This window comes from Arachis hypogaea, chromosome 7 (assembly GCF_003086295.3).
Source record: "Arachis hypogaea cultivar Tifrunner chromosome 7, arahy.Tifrunner.gnm2.J5K5, whole genome shotgun sequence".
NCBI classification, from domain to species: domain Eukaryota; kingdom Viridiplantae; phylum Streptophyta; class Magnoliopsida; order Fabales; family Fabaceae; genus Arachis; species Arachis hypogaea.
Genome location: NC_092042.1, coordinates 71,449,224 through 71,465,683, shown reverse-complemented (window position 1 = coordinate 71,465,683; position 16,460 = coordinate 71,449,224). Strand labels below are relative to the sequence as shown.

Genomic DNA, 16,460 nt, shown 5'->3' with positions numbered 1-16,460 from the left:
AATTGCCAATAGAATCCTGGCAACAACAATGAGGTTATGGATTTTCTGCATCAAAAGCTCCACACCAGGCAAAGACGCCTCTGCACAACAACAACATCATCATTTCAATTCTTACCAAAATTAGAACATATACATTAGATAAATAATAAGGAACACACACAGCTCATCATCGCAAACCATTACGAATCTGTGACTGAAAAAAGAGGAGCATGAGTAGGGATATCAAAATTAAAAATCATATACATTCATTTGAAGAAGACGACTACTTACATAAACAGAGAATACAGAATCATCGCACCAAGACCATTGATGGCCGCTTCTAGTGCTGCAACTATGACTTCTCTTCCGTTTTGTCTATTGCCATTCGAATCATCTCTGCCTCACCAAATTGCATGCCCATTGTTGTCGACGCCAGTATGAATCTCTCGCTCTTTCCTGTCGTGTCTCTACTTCTTCCCTCTGCTTCCCGCAACAAACACAATACCATAATGCATGTCACCATCAAGAAATCTCTACTTGACAAAGAGAACACAGAGATAACAAAAATAAAAGGAAAAAAAATGACGCGGAGAGATATATAGATCTTGGAGAAGAAAGACATAAGAGAAGATAGAGAAAGAAAGAGGGTTATGGTAAGAAGAAAAATGAAATTTGATTATTTGAGAGATGGTTTGAATGCTTGATAAGGTTGTGCATATTTAAAATTCAAATTTCAATTTCAAATTGCATATAGATTTAGTCAAAATTAAAAGGACGGACATTAGGAACATCTTGAAAATGAGGAACCTCTTGAAAATGAAGATGAATCCAATACAGACAGAAAAGATAAAGACAAATATAAAATTATTATATCGTTGTTGTGCTCTCTGGTTTTATAGTCTCATTGCATGTGCTCTTTGTGGCGGCGACTTAGCACCTTCCAGCGATCTGCTCTCTTCCGCTGCTTCCTCCTCCGTATCCATCACTACAGCATTGAAGATCACCACGAACTCCACCGCACCCACTGCGACCACCACTGCCATAGCATGGTCCACCACCATAGCAGTCGTCATCTCATCCACCGCCGCAATCCTATCACCAGTGATAGCATTGCCTCCACCGAGATGACTCTCCTAAAGGTTGGAGCTATCAGGTACAGTGACAATCTCTGCCTCAGTGCGTACACTAACTCTAATCTGACTTAAATTAGGAATAATAAGAAATAAAAAGAAGAAGATGAATAAAAACTACGGAAGAAGAAGAAGATTATACGAAAATAGAATCAGTAAACGGAGGAGGAAAAAAGAAGAAGAACTGAAGATGAAGGAGTAGAAGAACCGAAGAAGAGGAAGAAGAGATAAAATTGGAAACAGAGAATGGAAAGAATACCTTTTTTAATTTTAATTTTGTTCAAAATTTAAAATTTAGAATTTTAGGGGTGTGTGTAGTGTGTACATGTAAATTGTAAAGCAAGTTGAGAAAGAGAGATAAAAAATTGGATACAGTCTTGAAAAATGTGGTGTAATGAAATTGGTTTTATGTAGGAGGGTAATATAAGAGTCATAATGATCGAAGGTATTGAAATTTTGGTGGATGAATAAATATAATAGAAATTGAGAATAAACCTAATAGATGACACTTAGGAATTTTACTATGAGAATAATCTTTTTTTCAATGTATATTATAGGATAAGTATGTAGTAGGTAGTTGGTTGTTTGACATGTGTAGCTTCATATACGTGGTAGCTTCCGTTGTTTTATAGGTGGCTTTGTTGTAACTGAGTAGAATTTGTGAATAAAGAAGGGGTGGCTAAGCGCGGTTAAATTTGCTTTTCTAATGTTCAAAATTTTAAAGTTTCCTATATAAGGGTGCCATAGCTAGTACATGAAAATTGCTTGAACAAAAAATTTTATAGAACATATACAAAAAATCTGCTTGAACAAATATTTCGTACAAGAATGACAGAAGTGTTTGATAGTTTAATGAATGTGAATGCAAGAAAACTTGAATAGAATTTCTAGGGTTATGTTGTCCATCTTTGAGAAGTTCCAAATAGATTCAATAAAAAAAGATCAATGGCATAGAGATGGCTCTTTAAGATTTTAAATAAGTATGTTAAACTTTTATATACTTTTATTAGTTGTAAGAACCTTTTTTTTTTGTACTTTCTTGACATTATGCCTGTATGATCTTTAAAGTGGAAGGATCCAAGCCTCAATTTCTAAACCTTTTCTCAAGAAATGGAAAGGTAAGATTGTTCCGAGGGTTACCTGAAACTAGAGGTCAATCTCGGACGTGATCTTTTATACTGATCGGAGCTGCTGAGTCCGATCTTACGGGGGTGTTTGGAGTCACGGTGTCCGACGTATGAGACTTGGTGATAATGCTGATCCTTCGTCCCTGGAGGGTGGGGGGTACCTGCAAGGGACTCCGATGCTTAAGTTAACAAAGGTATTAAGCAGGTATTGAGTAGTATCAGAGTATGAGTTTATACCTGGGTGCTCCAGTGTATTTATAATGGCGTAGAGTAACCTTCTTAGATAAGATAAGTTAGTTATCTTATCTTATCTTTATCTTCGAGCGAGGTCATCTTATCTTTAAGGGAACCGCCTTTATCTCTATAGGCTTGGGCCGCCCTTGGATTCGGGTCGTGTTCTTCTGCTTGGGCCCTTTTATTGGGCTTTCTTGTGACTTGGCCGAGCTCTTTAAGAAGAGGCCGGGTTGTCCTAGCCTGAAGAGGTCGGTCGCTTTGTCTGTAGAACATCCCGGGTCGGACAGCTCGACCCAGGGTATGAATAGTGTCCCTGCTCGAGCTTGGTCTTTTATCTGGCAGTCGAGTCTTGGTTTTAGGACTTCGAGCCTTCTCGGGTAAAGCCGAACTCGAGCATTTTGTCGCTTTATCTTCCGTAGAGCTCTTTCTTGAATGTGGAACGTTTCTGTTCCGTTTCTTCTGAAAGCGCGCGCTTTTGCCTTTTAGCGTTTTCCTTGGGAATATGCGAGGGTTTTTAATGCCCCCATTAATTTGTTCCGTTTCTCTTGATTTTCTCTTTTCAAATTTTTGTATCCAAGAGACGGTTTTCCTTTTCCTGTAACCTCCCTTTTCTTTCGCCGTTTCCTGTTCTGTACTTCTCGTCTCTTTGTGAAGCTTTGGCCTTCGCTTGGTGCTTCTGCTTTGTGATCGATTCTCTGCTACTCGCTTTTCAAAGTTTTCTTCCTTCTTCCAGGTTGGTTTTGCTTTCTTCCTCACCTTTTTATTTCTGCTACTTTTGCTTTTGATCCTTTTGATGACGCCTTGATTTTGTATGCTTGGAAAGCTTGAACCTTTTCTTCGTTTCTGTTTTTACTTTGGAATGTGATTCTTCAATAAAGTTTTGATTTTGCCTGAGTTGTTGTTGGAAAGCTTGAATCTTTTCGTACCACTATGCTTGACTGTCGCTATGATGTATGTTTCTGATTTTCTTTTCATCTTTCTGTATGCTTTCGGCTGGATTTCCTGGTGGTTTAGTGCCTTTAGGGTTTTGAAAGTTGCTGTGTTTTGAAAAAAGGTTGCTCCTTTGGTGGCTTCATTTTGTCGATAGTTTTTCTTTTTGACGGAGATGATGATTTCTTGATGATTTCTGGTTAAGAATGAAGGGTCGTTGCTGGGGTGTGAACTTGTAGGTCCTTTGAGTTCTTGTTCTGTGGTTGCCTCCAAAGGACGCCCCTGGATCTTTCGTGTAGGTCCTGGGTCTCTTTTTGTTCCTCATACCGTACTTGATTGTGTAGCCGAGTTGTTTTGCTATTGTCCGAGATGTGTTTTAGTAATCCAATATTCTTTTCTTATTGTAGGACTTGTTGGCCTCATGGCTTCTCGTAAAAATATTGTTGAGACATCTTTCCAAGTCCCTGAGGGCATGGTTGATTGGGTGGATTCTATGGTTCTTCTGTGTATTTCTGTGGTGGACTCAGATTTTTGTATAGAGCTGCGAAAGCATCATAGGGTTTGTGGTAGTGATGCCCAGGAGAGGGATTATGAGCTTGTAGCGCCTGGTTCTGACGAGAGAGTTTGTTTTCCCACTTTACTCGAGGGAGAGCGTCCCTTCTTCTATGCTTACGAGTATTTCTTTAGTCAGTTGAATGTTACTTTTACTTTTTCTGCCTTTGAGACCGACTTGTTGTGGTCATGTAACATTGCTCCATCCCAGCTTCATCCCAATTCGTGGGGTTTTATAAAGATTTTTCAGCTGCTGTGTCAAGAGTTAGGTATCAAGCCTTCTCTAACTCTTTTCCTCTATTTGTTTGTTTCGGCCAAGCCTGGGGCCTCTTCAAAAAAGAAAGCTTCTTGGGTTTCCTTTAGATCTGCTCAGGGGCACAAAGTCTTTGCCATGTATGACGAGTCTTTTAAGGACTTCAAAAACTATTTCTTTAAAGTTCGAGCTGTTGAGGGTGTTCACCCCTTTTTTCTTGATGAAAATGATGAACCCGCTTTTCCTCTTGAGTGGCAAAGGAATGTCATGGTGTCCCGGTATACTTGGGAGATGTTGGACGAGGTCGAACAGGCCTTTGTGAGTATGTTGGAGGATATTTGGGGGGAGCCCCTGCATCTGGATACTAAGAAATTTCTGGGGGACCCATCTTTAGTCCGAAATGTGTTGGGTACTGACTGACGTGTTTTTAGTTTATTCTATTTTTCCCTATGCTCCATGACTTCTTTTGTTGATTCTGTCTTTCCTGTTTTTCAGAAATGTCAAAGAACAACGACTCCATGAAGGCTTTTAAAAAGGCTAGGAAGGCCGCCGCTGCACAGAATATCTCGGTCATGGCAGCTGGGGAGGGGTCTTCTCAAACCATCCTGAAGCCGCCCGTGCCGAGTTCTCCTGGGCCGAGGAGGGTGATCCCTACTCCTCAGGTTCGACTGGCAGATCCCCCACAAACTTTTGTTGCTGCTTCTGGTGCTCCTCCCTTAAAAAAGCAAAAAACATCTGAGCCCTTTAACCTAGGTGCCCCGGATTTTGATGCTGTCGAGTTTGTTGACCAGCAAATTGCCCCCTATGGTGGGCTCTCCATGGATGATGTGTCTCTTCTTCAGCATCTGGATTTTATCACCAAAAGTAGTGTGAAAATGGCACATATGGGTACGGCTATTTTCCGAACTGTTAAGGGGATCCCGATTCATGCCACAAAATCCTTCATGGAGGAGGCTAAATCAGAATTTGATCGGATCAAGGATCTGAAGGATGAGTTGGAGGTGAAGTTGGCGAAGGTAGAGAAGGAACTGGAGGGTGAGAAGGCCAGCTCTATTGCCTTGGCTGCTTCTTTGAAGTTGGCTGAGGACATGGCACTGAAGCACAAAGATAGCTATGTCTCGACTTATAGGGAGTTGGTGCATCTTCGTGATGACTTGGAAACTGCTCGGACTGATTATGCCGAGCTCCAGGGTCACCTTGTGGGCAGCGTGACTGCCGCCTGTGAGAATCTGATGGAGCAGTTCCGGATTGTTGCCCTTGATGCCGATTTGACTCTCGTTAGTCTTGATAACGTAGTAAAGGATGGCAAGATTGTCCCGGATGATCCCGATGATGATGTTGAGCCACCTCCTGCGCCTCCTCTGAAAGCTTCTACCATGCCGGTTCCTTCAGACCCCTCGACCGTAGTTGAGCCAGATTCTAACTGTCAGATCTTGAGTCAAGGCGACGGGACAGTGGATGCGGTGCCTCTCCAGACTCGTCCTCTTTCACCTCCTATTGATGTTGCTACTGGGAAGCCTTTGGACTCTCTTTGATTATTCTTAATAAATTTGTGCATAGCCCAGTCTGTGGACGTTTTAACTTTTTGTAAATGGTGTTTTGTTTGACTGTTGACACTTTCTAGGGTTGCTCGTTTAGCAACTTTCGTTTTGAAAAACAAAGTATATCTCGGGCTTCCGGGGCTGGTCTTTGATGGCCTCTGGAGTTTATTGTCGTAACTCGGTAGTTTCTATATTATGTATGTTTGCACTTGTCGTGGCGTCTTCGTAAGTTTCTATCTGACATGATTAACTTGATCCTTTGGCCTGACGTTGCTCTCATCGATCGTAATAAGCCCTTTCTTTTAGGGATTACCTTTGTGGTTTTGTGTCTTGGGCTGACTTTGTCATGTCGGACTTTTGGTCGAGTTACTTGATAATCCTCTTTTTGGACCTCGTTCAGGTCTCTTTCAGGGATTTATCTTTGTAGCTTTTATCTGCCCAGGCCGACTTTGTTATGTCGGGCCTTGTCGAGTTACTTGATAATCCTCTTTCTTGGACCTTGTTCAGGTCTCTTTCAGGGATTATCTTTTGTAACCTTTTGTAGGAGTCTGACTTCGTCACGTCGGGCTCTTCGAAGTTATAATAATCCTCTTTTATAGGGTTGGCCAGACCTCTTTCCAGGGCTTTACTTATAACTTGGTTTGTTGGGGCTGGCTGACTTTAGGTGTCGGCTAGCCTTTAAGCTATTTTATAGCAATCCATTTTATTAGGACCTCATCAGGTCCTTTCTATGGATCACTATCTATAGCTTCTTGTATTATTCTATTTTCATCTTTGCCGATTTTGTAGAATTTTGGGTTTTAACCCTCGTTTTTATCGTGATCGCACAGTGAATTTGGTTTTCACTTTCTGTCGATCTGTAGCTTTATAATTGGGCGATGATTGTTTTTAGAATAATACGACTTGAACATTTGTAGAAAATCTGAAAAAATTTTATTAAGAGAAATACAAATATATACACGTGGGGTTAGTTTATAGGTCTTGGGCCTGGCACCTCGTTAAAAAACCTTTTCAGGAAAAAGAGTGTGCCTTGTCCCAAGGTCCCTTATCCTCCCTAACTATAGTACCTTCTTAAGTTGCAGGCATGCCATGACCTTGGCAGCTCTCGCTCGTCGAGTTCGGAAAGCCTGTAGTAGCCCTTCCCTAGCACTTCTATGACTCGGTAGGGTCCTTTCCAATTTGCAGCCAGCTTTTCTTCTCCAGGTCGAGTTATTCCAATGTCATTTCGGATTAGAATGAGGTCATTCTTCATGAAGGTTCGCTGTATTACTTTTTGATTGTATCTAGAAGCCATTCGTCGTTTCAATGCTTCTTCCCTTATCCGAGCTCTTTCTCGGACTTCTGGGAGTAATTCAAGCTCTTCCCTTTGAAGTTGGGGATTGGCTTCTTCACTATAGTAGATCACTCTCGGGGATCTTTCTTCAACCTCTACTGGGATCATAGCCTCCATTCCGTAAGCTAATCAGAAAGGTGATTCCCTTGTTGTGGAATGTGGGGTCGTTCGATATGCCCATAGGACTTGTGGGAGCTCCTCAGCCTAGGCTCCCTTTGCATCCTATAATCTCCATTTTATCCCTGCTAATATAACTTTGTTGGCAGCTTCGGCTTGCCCATTGGCTTGGGGATGCTCAACAGAGGTGAATTGTTGTTTTATATTCAGGTCGGCCGCTAGTTTTCTGAAGCCTACGTCTATGAACTGGGTACCATTGTCTGTAGTGATGGAGTATGGAACTCCGAACCTTGTGACGATATTTCGATACAGGAATTTCCGACTTCTTTGAACTGTGGCATTGGCTAGGGGTTTGATGAGCGGATAATTTATACGCTTTTTGGCATTGTTTTTAGGTTGTTTTTAGTAAGTTCAAGCTACTTTTAGGGATGTTTTCATTAGTTTTTATGTTAAATTCACATTTCTGGACTTTACTATGAGTTTGTGTATTTTTCAATGATTTCAGGTAATTTCTGGCTGAAATTGAGGGACTTGAGCAAAACTCTGAAAAAGGCTGACAAAAGGACTGCTGATGCTGTTGGAATCTGACCTCCCTGCACTCGAAATGGATTTTCTGGAGCTACAGAACTCCAAATGACGCGCTCTCAACGGCGTTGGAAAGTAGACATCCAGAGCTTTCCAGAAATATATAAGAGTCCATACTTTATTTGGAAATTGATGACGTAACTTGGCGTTGAACGCCAAGTATATGCTGCTGTCTGGAGTTAAACGCCAAAAACACGTCATGATCCGGAGTTGAACGCCCAAAACACGTTATAACTTGGAGTTCAACTCCAAGAAAAGCCTCAGCTCGTGGATAGATCAAGCTCAGCCCAAGCATACACCAAGTGGGCCCCGGAAGAGGATTTATGCATCAATTACTTACTCATGTAAACCCTAGTAGCTAGTTTAGTATAAATAAGACTTTTTACTAGTGTATTAGTCGTCTTTTGACCATTCGGTCTTTGACCACGTTTCATCTTTGGTCTCAGTTTTGTATTATTCTTCATCTTAAGAGGCTATTGATCACGTTTTAGGGGGCTGGCCATTCGGCCATGCCTGAACCTTTTACTTATGTATTTTCAACAGTGGAGTTTCTACACACCATAGACTAAGGGTGTGGAGCTCTGCTGTACCTCAAGTTTCAATACAATTATTATTACTTTCTATTCAATTCTCTTCTATTCTTATTCCAAGATATACGTTACACTTAACTTTGATGAATGTGATGATCCGTGACACTCATCATCATTCTCACCTATGAACGCGCGTGACTGACAACCACTTCCGTTCTACTTTATGCCGGGCGCATATCTCTTAGATTCCCCAACAGAATCTTCGTGGTATAAGCTAGATAGATGGCGGCATTCATGAGGATCCGGAAAGTCTAAACCTTGTCTATGGTATTCCAAGTAGGATTCTGGGATTGAATGACTGTGACGAGCTTCAAACTCCTGAAGGCTGGGCGTGATGACAAGCGCAAAAGAATCAAGGGATTCTATTCCAACCTGATTGAGAACCGACAGATGATTAGCCGTGCTGTGACAGAGCATAGGAACATTTTCACTGAGAGGATGGGATGTAACCATTGACAACGGTGATGCCCTACATACAGCTTGCCATGGAAAGGAGTAGGAAGGATTGGATGAATGTAATAAGAAAATAGAGATACGAGAGGAGCACAACATCTTCACACATTTATCTGAAATTCCCACTATTGCTTTACATAAGTATTTCTATCCCTTTTTATTTTCTATTTATTTATTAATTTTTGAACTCACCATAAACCAATTTAATCTGCCTAACTGAGATTTACAAGGTGACCATAGCTTGCTTCATACCAACAATCTCTGTGGGATCGACCCTTACTCACGTAAGGTATTACTTGGATGACCCAGTACACTTGCTGGTTAAGTTGAACGGAGTTGTGAGATTCTCTAACAGTGCCTGGAACTCTTGTATCACAATTTCGTCCACCAAGTTTTTGGCGCCGTTGCCGGGGATTGTTGAGTTTGAACAACTGACGGTTCATCTTGTTGCTCATATTAGGTAATTTTCTTTTCAAAAATATTTTTCAAAATTTTTCTTTTCTTTTTCGTTTTTCTAACCATGTTTTTCGAAAAGATTAAAATAAAAATACAAAAAAAATAGAAAATCATAAAAATCAAAAATATTTTGTGTTTCTTGTTTGGGTCTTGTGTTAATTTTTAAGTTTGGTGTCAATTGCATGCTTTTAAAATTTTTCTTGCATTTTTTTCGAAAATCTCATGCATTCATAGTGTTCTTCATGATCTTCGAGTTGTTCTTGACAAGTCTTCTTGTTTGATCTTGATGATTTCTTGTTTTGTGTTGTTTGTTGTTTTTCATGTGCATTTTTCGTTTGTTAGAGTCCATGCATTAAAGATTTCTAAGTTTGGTGTCTTGCATGTTTTCTTTGCATAAAAATTTTTTCAAAATTATGTTCTTGATGTTCATCATGATCTTCAAAGTGTTCTTGGTGTTCATCTTGACATTCATAGTGTTCTTGCATGCATCTTATGTGTTTGATCCAAAATTTTCATATTTTGAGTCATTTTTGTGTTTTTCTCTCTCATCTTAAAAATTTCAAAAATAAAAAAATATCTTTTCCTTATTTCCCTCCAAATTTTCGAAATTATGGGTGGACTTGGTCAAAAAATTTTTAAAATTAATTATTTCTTACAAGTCAAGTCAAAATTTCAATTTCAAAAATCTTATCTTTTCAAAATCTTTTTCAAAAAAATTATATCTTTTTCATTCTTTCCTATTTTTTTTGAAAATTTCAAAAATCTTTTTCAAATTATTTTCAAAATCTTTTTCTTATCTTTTACATCTAATTTTCGAAAATTAGCTAACAATTAATGTGATTGGTTCAAAAATTTGAAGTTTGTTACTTTCTTGTTAAGAAAGGTTCAATCTTTAAGTTCTAGAATCTTATCTTGTAGTTTCTTGTTAGTTAAGTCATTTTAAAAATTTAATCTTTTTATCTTTTATCTTATCTTTTTCAAAAAAAATTTATCTTTTTCAAAATTTGATTTCAAAATATCTTATCTAACTTCTTACCTTTTTATCTTTTCAAATTTGATTTTAATATCTTTTTCAATCAACTAACTAACTTTTTGTTTGTTTCCTATCTTTTTCAAAACCAACTAACTACTCTTCCCTCTCTAATTTTCGAAAATACTTCTCTCTTTTTCAAAAATTCTTTTTGTTTTAAATTTTAATTTTAATCTTATCTTATCTCTAATTTTCAAAAATTACTAACACTTCTCTTCACCCCTCTTCACCTAAATATCCGAATCCCTCTTCTACTTTCTTCCCCCTTTCTTTTTCTACTAACATAAAGGAGTCTCTATATTGTGACATAGAGAATTCCTTTTTCTTTTCTTGTTTTCTTCTCTTTCATATGAGCAGGAGCAAGGATAAAGGCACTCTTGTTGAAATTGATCCAGAAACTGAAAGGACTCTGAAGAGAAAATTAAGAGAAGCTAAGTTACAACAATCTAAAGGTAACCTTTCAGAAATATTAGAACAAGAGAAGGAGATGGCAGCCGAAAATAATAATAATGCAAGGAGAATGCTTGGTGACTTCACAAAGCCAACGTCCAAGTTTGATGGAAGAAGCATCTCCATTCCTGCCATTGGAGCCAATAATTTTGAGCTGAAACCTCAGCTAGTTTCCTTAATGCAACAAAACTGTAAGTTTTATGGACTTCCATCTGAAGATCCTTATCAGTTTCTAACTGAGTTCTTGCAGATCTGTGAGACTGTAAAGACGAATGGAGTTGATCCTGAAGTCTACAGACTCATGCTTTTCCCTTTTGCTGTAAGAGACAGAGCTAGAATATGGTTGGATTCACAACCCAAGGATAGCCTGGACTCCTGGGATAAGCTGGTCACTGCCTTCTTGGATAAATTCTTTCCTCCTCAAAAGCTGAGCAAGCTAAGAGTGGATATTCAAACCTTCAAACAAGAAGATGGTGAATTCCTCTATGAAGCTTGGGAAAGATACAAGCAGCTGACCAAAAGATGTCCATCTGACATGTTTTCAGAATGGACCATATTAGATATATTCTATTATGGTCTATCTGAATTTTCGAAAATGTCATTGGACCATTCTGCAGGTGGATCTATTCACCTAAAGAAAACGCCTAAAGAGGCTCAAGAACTCATTGACATGGTTGCAAACAACCAATTCATGTACACCTCTGAGAGGAATTCCATGAATAATGGGATACCTCAGAAGAAAGGAGTTCTTGAAATTGATGCTCTGAATGCCATATTGGCTCAGAACAAAATGTTGACTCAACAGGTCAACATGATCTCTCAAAATCTGAATGGATGGCAACATGCATCCAACAGTACTAAAGAGGCAGCTTCTAAAGAAGCTTATGATCCTGAGAACCCTGCCATGGCAGAGGTTAATTACATGGGTGAACCTTATGGAAACACCTATAACTCATCATGGAGAAATCATCCAAATTTCTCATGGAAGGATCAACAGAAGCCTCAACAAGGCTTTAACAATGGTGGACGCAATAGGCTGAACAATAGCAAGCCATATCCATCATCTTCTTAGCAACAGATAGAGAATTCTGAACAAAACACTTCTAATTTAGCCAATCTAGTCTCTGATCTGTCAAAGGCCACTTTCAGTTTCATGAATGAAACAAGATCCTCCATCAGAAATCTGGAGGCACAAGTGGGTCAGCTGAGTAAGAAAGTCATTGAAACTCCTCCCAGTATTCTCCCAAGCAATACAGAAGAGAATCCAAAAGGAGAGTGCAAGGCCATTGATGTGATCAATGGGGCCGAATGCACAAGGGAGGAGGAGGACGAAAATCCTAGTGAGGAAGACCTCCTGGAACGTCCTTCAAGCAAGAAGGAGTTTCCTATTAAGGATCCAAAGGAATCTGAGGCTCATACAGAGACCATAGAGATTCCATTAAATCTCCTTCTGCCATTCATGAGCTCTGAAGACTATTCTTCCTCTGAAGAGGATGAAGATGTGACTGGAGAGCAAGTTGCTTAATACTTAGGAGCTATCATGAAGCTGAATGCCAAGCTGTTTGGTAATGAGACTTGGGAAAGTGAACCTCCCTTGCTCATTAATGAACTAGATACCTGGATTCAGAAAACTTTACCTCAAAAGAAACAAGATCCTGGCAAGTTCTTAATACCTTGTACCATAGGCACCATGACCTTTGAAAAGGCTCTATGTGATCTGGGGTCAGGGATAAATCTTATGCCACTCTCTGTAATGGAAAAGCTGGGGATCATTGAGGTACAACCTGCCTTGTTCTTATTACAATTGGCAGAAAAGTCATTGAAACAAGCTTATGGAATAGTGGACGACGTATTAGTAAAGGTTGAAGGCCTTTACATCCCTACTGATTTCATAATCTTAGACACTAGGAAGGAAGAGGATGAATGCATCATCCTTGGAAGACCTTTCCTAGCCACAGCAGGAGCTGTGATAGATGTCAACAGAGGTGAATTAGTCCTTCAATTGAATGGGGACTACCTTGTGTTTAAGGCACAAGGCCATCCCTCTGTGACAAAAGAGAGTACGCATGAAGAGCTTCTCTCAGTTCAGAGTTAAGAAGAGCCCCCACAATCAAACTCTAAGTTTGGTGTTGTGAGGCCACAACCAAACTCTAAGTTTGGTGTTAAGATCCCATATCCAAACTCTAAGTTTGGTGTTGGGACTATACAACATTGGACTGATCACCTTGTGGCTCCATGAGAGCCACTGTCAAGCTATTGACATTAAAGAAGTGCTTGTTGGGAGGCAACCCAATTTTATTTATCTAATTTTTATTTTATTGTTATTTTATGTTTTATTAGGTACATGATCATGAGGAGTCACGAAAAAATCATAAAAATTAAAAACAGAATCAAAAACAGTAGAAGAAAAAAAAATCACACCCTGGAGGAAGCACAGGCTGGCGTTCAACGCCAGTAAGATGCATCTGGCCGGCGTTCAACGCCAGAACAGAGCATCATTTTGGCACTGAACGCCAGAAACAAGCAACATTCTGGCGCTGAATGCCAGGAATGTGCCTAGAGAAGAAAAGCTGGCGCTGAACGCCAGTAACAAGCATGAAACTGGCGTTCAACGCCAGAAACATGCTTTACATAGGGGTTTGACGAGCGGATAATTTATATGCTTTTTGGCATTGTTTTTAGGTTATTTTTAGTAAGTTCAAGCTACTTTTAGGGATGTTTTCATTAGTTTTTATGTTAAATTCACATTTCTGGACTTTACTATGAGTTTGTGTATTTTTCTGTGATTTCAGGTAATTTCTGGCTGAAATTGAGGGACTTGAGCAAAACTCTGAAAAAGGCTGACAAAAGGACTGCTGATGCTGTTGGAATCTGACCTCCCTGCACTCGAAATGGATTTTCTGGAGCTACAGAACTCCAATTGGCGCGCTCTCAACGGCGTTGGAAAGTAGACATACAGAGCTTTCCAGCAATATATAATAGTCCATACTTTATTTGGAAATTGACGACGTAACTTGGCGTTGAATGCCAAGTACATGCTGCTGTCTGGAGTTAAACGCCAAAAACACGTCATGATCCGGAGTTGAACGCCCAAAACACGTTATAACTTGGAGTTCAACTCCAAGAAAAGCCTCAGCTCGTGGATAGATCAAGCTCAGCCCAAGCATACACCAAGTGGGCCCCGGAAGAGGATTTATGCATCAATTACTTACTCATGTAAACCCTAGTAGCTAGTTTAGTATAAATAAGACTTTTTACTAGTGTATTAGTCGTCTTTTGACCATTCGGTCTTTGACCACGTTTCATCTTTGGTCTCAGTTTTGTATTATTCTTCATCTTAAGAGGCTATTGATTACATTTTAGGGGGCTGGCCATTCGGCCATGCCTGAACCTTTTACTTATGTATTTTCAACAGTGGAGTTTCTGCACACCATAGACTAAGGGTGTGGAGCTCTGCTGTACCTCAAGTTTCAATACAATTATTATTACTTTCTATTCAATTCTCTTCTATTCTTATTCCAAGATATACGTTACACTTAACTTTGATGAATGTGATGATCCGTGACACTCATCATCATTCTCACCTATGAACGCGCGTGACTGACAACCACTTCCGTTCTACTTTATGCCAGGCGCATATCTCTTAGATTCCCCAACAGAATCTTTGTGGTATAAGCTAGATAGATGGCGGCATTCATGAGGATCCGGAAAGTCTAAACCTTGTCTATGGTATTCCGAGTAGGATTCTGGGATTGAATGACTGTGACGAGCTTCAAACTCCTGAAGGCTGGGCGTGATGACAAGCGCAAAAGAATCAAGGGATTCTATTCTAACCTGATTGAGAACCGACAGATGATTAGCCGTGCTATGACAGAGCATAGGAACGTTTTCACTGAGAGGATGGGATGTAGCCATTGACAACGGTGATGCCCTACATACAGCTTGCCATGAAAAGGAGTAGGAAGGATTGGATGAATGTAATAAGAAAATAGAGATACGAGAGGAGCACAGCATCTTCACACAGTTATCTGAAATTCCCACTATTGCTTTACATAAGTATTTCTATCCTTTTTTATTTTCTATTTATTTATTAATTTTCGAACTCACCATAAACCAATTTAATCTGCCTAACTGAGATTTACAAGGTGACCATAGCTTGCTTCATACCAACAATCTCTGTGGGATCGACCCTTACTCACGTAAGGTATTACTTGGATGACCCAGTACACTTGCTGGTTAAGTTGAACAGAGTTGTGAGATTCTCTAACAGTGACTGGAACTCTTGTATCACAATTTCGTCCACCAGGGTTCTACCTCGATCCATTTTGTGAAGTAGTCTATTCCTACTATGAGGAATTTGACCTGTCCGGATCCTTGGGGAAAGGGTCCGAGGAGATCGAGTTCCCATTTTGCGAATGGCCACGATGAGGTTACGCTGATGAGTTCCTCGGGCGGAGCGGTGTGGAAGTTGGAATGCTTCTGACATGGCGAACATGTCCTTACGAAGTATGTGGCTTCTTTTTGTAGGGTTGGCCAATAGAATCCGGCCCGTTGTACTTTTTTGGCGAGTGCTTTGTGCTCCGAGGTGATTGCCACAAATGCCACTGTGTACTTCTTCTAAGATGTCCTTAGTATTGTAAGTCGGCACGCATTTTAGCAATGGTGTTGAAATCCCTCTTTTGTATAAAATGTTATTTATGATGGTATAGTATTGTGCTTCCTGTTTTAACTTCTTTGCCTCTTTCTCATCTGTAGGGAGGGCCTCCATTGTGAGGTAATTAATTATGGGGGTCATCCATCCCTGATCGCGACCTGTTATGGCTAGGACCTTTTTTTCTTCTGAGATTGATGACTTCTGTAGAATTTCTTGGATAAGGCTTCTATTGTTACCTCCTAGTTTGGTGTTGGCTAGTTTTGAGAGTGCATCGGCCCAGGCATTTTGTTCTAAGGGGTATGTGTCAAATCTCATATTCTCCGAGTTGTCCGAGCTGTTCCCTGGTTTTGTCCAGGTACTTTTTCATAGTGGGATCCTTGGCTTGGTAGCTGCCTGTTATTTGTGAAGTGACTACCTGTGAATCGCTGAAGATGATAAGTTTTTGAGCTCCGACCTCCCTAGCCATCTTCAAACCTGCTAGTAGTGCCTCATATTCCACTTGATTATTCGAGGCGGGGAACCCAAATTTGAGGGAGAGTTCGATCTGGGTCCCCTGGTCGCTTTCGATTATTACGCCTACACCACTTCCCATTTTATTTGAGGATCCGTCCACGTATAGATTCCATTCTATGGGGACTTCCGGTGTGTCCGTAAATCCCGCAATGAAGTCGGCCAGGTATTGAGATTTCATTGCCGTCCAAGCTTCATATTGAAGGTCGAATTCTGACAGCTCGACTTCCCATTGCAAGATTCTTCCTGCCAAGTCTGTTTTCTGTAAGATCCCTTTTATGGGCTGGTTAGTTCGAACTTTAATGGTGTGAGACTGGAAATATGGGCGAAGTCGGCGAGATGTTATTTTGAGAGCGTAAGCAAATTTTTCTATTTTCTGGTAGCTCAGCTCAGATCCTTGCAATGCTTTGCTGATAAAGTATATGGGTTACTGTCCGCTGTTGTCCTCTCAGACCAGTGCTGAAGCTATTGCCCGATTTCCCACTACGAGGTACAAGATGAGCGGTTCCCCCTTCCGAGGCCAACTTAATATAGGT

At 40.2% G+C, this 16,460-nt stretch overlaps 1 non-coding gene across 1 annotated transcript; it reads right to left on the bottom strand.

Moving 5' to 3' along the window:
* Positions 1-11,193: 11,193 nt before the first annotated feature.
* Positions 11,194-11,297, bottom strand: LOC112704759 (small nucleolar RNA R71). Its single transcript, XR_003155367.1, has one exon. It is a non-coding gene; the product is annotated as a small nucleolar RNA R71 (small nucleolar RNA).
* Between the last annotated feature and the right edge of the window lie 5,163 nt (positions 11,298-16,460).